General features: G+C 54.8%; 1 pseudogene across 1 annotated transcript; it reads left to right on the top strand.

Moving 5' to 3' along the window:
- The first annotated feature begins 2,232 nt into the window (after positions 1 to 2,232).
- LOC108288815 lies at positions 2,233 to 4,409 on the top strand (annotated as a pseudogene). Its single transcript, XR_001818862.2, has one exon. The product of XR_001818862.2 is annotated as an inositol-3-phosphate synthase 1-like (transcript).
- Positions 4,410 to 4,658: the final 249 nt, after the last annotated feature.

Raw genomic sequence — 4,658 nt, 5'->3', positions numbered from 1 at the left:
CTCTGTCTCACACACAAAAAAGATCGGGAGTCAGGCATGGTGGCTTATGCCCGTAATCCCAGTACTTTGGGAGGCTGAGGAGGGTGGATCACTTGAGGCCAGCAGTTCGAGACCAGACTGGCCAAGATGGTGAACCCTGTCTCTACAAAAAATATTCTACAACAAACAAAAAAAATTAGCCAGGAGTGGTGGCATGCACCTGCAGTCCCAGCTACTTGAGAGGCTGAGGTGGGAGGATCACTTGAGCTTGGGAGGCAGAGGTTGCAGTGAGCCAAGATTGAGCTCCTGAACTTCAGCGTAGGTGGCAGAGTAATACCCTGTCTTGGAAAAAAATATTGGGACCAGTTTTCTTGGGCTGTGTGTTGTTGAGAAAATGGTTGTTTTGAAGGAAATAATTTTCACGATTTCTTTGTGGGTCTCAAAGTTTAGCAGCAGCTGAGCATGGAGTCAATAGCCCAAGATGGAGTCACTGGTGTCAAGCGTTGAAAATTGCTAAACTGCATAAGGAGACTTTTTTTTTTTTCACACTATTGCAGTAAGGACACCATCCATTAATGCAGAGGAATCTCCTCAAAGAAGAAGGAAAGAGACTTCACATTTTTATAGGAGGAGGTAAACAAGGAAATCTTGTCTGAATGATTAATGGTTGAGAAAGGGCAGAGGTGGTGAGGTGAACCAAACCAACTCCATCTTAGAGGTGAGCCTGACTGGCTCCATCTTGGCTTCTCCCCCTGCCATTCCTCCCTTGAGTGTATACCTGAGTTACACGGTGCTGGGTCATGTTGTGCTTAGAACTATAGAAAGATATAACCCTTGCTTGACAAGCCCACTTGCTATTGTGAATATCTCCTTGGTTGATTATATGGAAAGTACCAAATGCCCCCCTTGGTAACCAGCAATCATGGGAACGGCTTGTGTATACCCTCCTTAGTTAATCAACAATCACGGGGGCGTCCTCCCCTAACTTGCTTATTCTGCTTCTGTAAAATTCCACTTTGCCCCCCTTACCCTGAGCAACATATAACAGGAAATTTCACCCCTTCATCAGGACCGAGAGATTTTGAGTGTGAGCTGACTTTTGGTGGCCAGCAATAAAGGACTCACAGTTGGAACACAGATGTGACGCTTTCCTTCCAACTTGCTCAGATACAACAGTGGTTAGTGAGTGCTTGTGATACAAGAGGACAGACTGCTCCTTTGCCCTTGAAGCTTGTTGGTTTTGGTTTTTAATTTTTGTAGTCTTCAGTATCTCCTGTATCCACCACCATCACCACCTCCTCCATATGGATCTCCATAATCTCTTCCACCATAATCTCCTCTCCCACCATCATCTCCTCTGCCTTGGAAACCTCCTCTACCAACTCCACCCCACCTCCTCCTCACTACCTCCTCCCTCTTTCCCACCATTTCCCCATCCTCCACCCCCAGCCACCTCTTCCACCTCCAGCCCCACAGCCTCTTCTACCTCCATCCCCACCACTACTGCAACCACCCCTTTTGCCACTGCCTTCTTGTCTCTTTTGCCAAGGGGGCATTTCAGAAGGTGGTGGTTCAATTTCATTTGGCCAGCCTCCCCTGTCAGGCAGGCACTCTTCCTATCAGCCCCTTACTGATGGCACATGCTGTCTTGTTCCAGCTGGCTCCACTGTTTGTCCTAGTGATCTCGGATGGATCTTCATGAGTAGCAAGTAGACGCACTATTGTAATTGCTGTCTTGGGTGACAAAGCATAACACAAGTAAATTCTTGCTCTGTCATCTATTCTTACTTTTGCTGTATCACACCATCCAAAGGACTGTACTGCCCCTTCTAATTGTTTCATTAACATTCGTGGGAAGCTCTTATGTTCACAGGAAAGAGCATCATTGACTCTTTCTAGTTGTTCTGCTTGTGTGAAATTTAATTTTCGGCAGAGTGGTTTTCCCACATAATTTTTCTGGACTTTTGAGAGAATATCTTCCATCTTAAAAAAAATTTTTTTTTTTAATTTTTAAAATTTGAAATAAGATGGGCTCTTGCTGTGTTGCCCAAATTGGTCTCAAACTCCTGGGCTTAAGAGATCCTCCTGTCCCCACCTCACAAGGTGCTGGGATTATAGGCATGAGCCACTGTACCCCGCCTGTCTCTCACCTTTGATTCCAGTTGGTTTAGCATAACTGGAAGGTCAGAAGTTGTTGACTTGGGCGCGCTGTCAGCTGCCGCTGCCTGAGCCGACTCTGCGCCACCAGCTGCGATGAAGGCCGCCGCCCAGTTAGTCATCGAGAGCCGGGACGTGGTCTACGTCCCCGAGGCTATCGAGGCGCAATACGAGTACCGGACGACACGTGTCAGCCGCGAGGGCGGCGTCCTCAAGGTACACCCCACGACCACCCGCTTCACCTTCCGGACCGCCCGGCAGGTGCTCCTGCTCGAGGTCATGCTTGTCGGCTGGGGCGGGAACAACGGCTCCACGCTCACGGCCTCGGTGCTGGCCAACCGACTGCGTCTGTACTGGCCCACGCGCAGCGGCCGCAAGGAGGCCAACTACTACGGCTCACTGACTCAGGTGGGCACCGTGAGCCTGGGATTGGACGCCGAGGGCCAGGAGGTGTTCATGCCCTTCAGTGCCCTGCTGCCCATGGTGGGGCCCAACGACCTCGTGTTTGATGGCTGGGACATCTCGTCGCTGAACCTATCCGAGGCGATGCAGCGCGCAAAGGTGCAGGTTTGGGAGCTGCAGGAGCAACTGTGGCCGCACATGGAAGCCCTGCGGCCTCGGCCTTCCGTCTACATCCCTGAGTTCATCACGGCCAACCAGAGCATGCGCGCGGACAACCTCATACCCGGCTGGCGCACGCAGCAGCTGGAGCAGATCCACAAGGGCATCCGAGATTTCCCCTCTAGGGCGGGACTGCACAAAGTCATCGTGCTGTGGACGGCCAACACAGAGCGCTTCTGTGAGGTGGTTCCAGGCCTCAACGACACGGCCAAGAACCTGCTGCACACCATTGAGCTTGGCCTGGAGGTGTCTCCCTCCACGCTTTTCGCCGTTGCCGGCATCCTGGAGGGCTGTGCCTTCCTCAGTGGGTCCCCGCAGAACACCCTGGTGCCTGGAGCTCTTGAGCTCGCCTGTCAGCGCCGGGTTTTCATGAGTGGAGATGACTTCAAGTCTGGCCAGACCAAAGTCAAGTCCGTGCTCGTGGTCTTCCTTATCAGCTCTGGCCTCAAGACCATGCCCATCGTGAGTTACAAACACTGGGCAACAACGACGGGCCAGTGGCGCCGTTGCAGTTCCGCTCTAAGGATGTGTCCAGGAGCAACGTGGTGGACTACATGGTGCAGAGCGACCCAGTGCTCTATACGCCCGGCTAGGAGCCGGACCACTGGTAAGTGCCGTATGTGGGCAACAGCAAGCGTGAGCTGGCTGAGTATACCTCGGAGCTAATGCTGGGCGGGACCAACACACTGGTGCTGCACAGCACGTGCGGGGACTCCCTGCTGGCCGCACCCAGCATGCTAGACCTGGCGCTGCTGACAGAGCTGTGCCAGCGCGTGAGCTTCTGCACTGACGCCGACCCCGAGCTGCAGACCTTCCACCCCGTACTGTCCCTGCTCAGCTTCCTCTTCAAGGTGCCGCCAGTGCCGCCGGGCAGCCTGCCGATCAATGCGCTTTTCGGCCAGTGCAGCTGCACCGAGAACATCCTCAGGGCCCGCCTGGGGCTCCAGCCGCAGAACCACATGCTCCTGGAGCGTAAGATGGAGTGCCCAGGGCCCAGCCTCAAGCAAGTCGAACCCCTGGCTGCCGCCTGCCCTGTGACAAACAAGAAAGGACCCGCTTCCACCAACGGCTGCACCGGTGATGCCAATGGGCACCCACAAGTGGAGGAACCCCAGATGCCCACCACCTGAGGCCCCTGTCACACAGCTTCCCAGCCCTTCCTCCCCGCTGTCCCCCAGGACCCCACCTTTCCAGGCTGCCCCAAAGACAATAAAGCCGCTGCCACTCTCAGCTGTCCTTCCACCTGGGGTTCTTGGGGCCTGGCACCTGGCTCTGCCTTCCTCTACTTCCCCAACTCTGAGCGCCCAGCTTCCCGTCCCAATCCTTCTGCCCATGGTTGCCACCCCAACTCCCAGGGAGAGCCCAGAACCCACAGCCTCAGTCGAATGTGGGGCTAGATGGGGGGTGGGGTGGGAAACAAGACCACAAGGTGGACAGCGTGGTGGTCGAAGACCAAAGAGGGAATCAGACACGCTACCAAAAACCAAAACCAGGTTCCATTTATTGATGGGGCCCACCCCCTGACGTCCTGGGGAGAGGGGACCCCCCCCAAAGAGCCCTTCTTTCTGGAACAAAATACAAATGGCAGGAAGGGTCCATACAGAAAAGAACGTCTCTGAGGTCCTTGCGTTTTTAATAAAATGATAAAAGTCTTTCATGTGGGGCCTCCCAGCTGGGTAAGCCTTGATTGGCCAGGAGTCCAGGTGCCCGAGGTGTGACCTCAGCCCCTCGCCCTGAGCAGGGGCGCTGGGCAGAAGCCTAGGCCCGCAGAGGCCCGGGGCTGCCGCCCCATCACACGCTCATGGTCATCCCTGGCGAGTACTGCGGAGAGAGGAGGGGGCAGCGCGCAGGGGCCGGGCTTAGCTCCGGAAGAGGCTGGGACCCGCCCCCAGGGGACAATG

This window comes from Cebus imitator, unplaced genomic scaffold (assembly GCF_001604975.1).
Source record: "Cebus imitator isolate Cc_AM_T3 unplaced genomic scaffold, Cebus_imitator-1.0 Scaffold385, whole genome shotgun sequence".
Classification (NCBI taxonomy): Eukaryota; Metazoa; Chordata; class Mammalia; order Primates; family Cebidae; genus Cebus; species Cebus imitator.
Note: the sequence above shows the minus strand (reverse complement) of the source record. Positions and strands in the feature narration are given on the sequence as shown.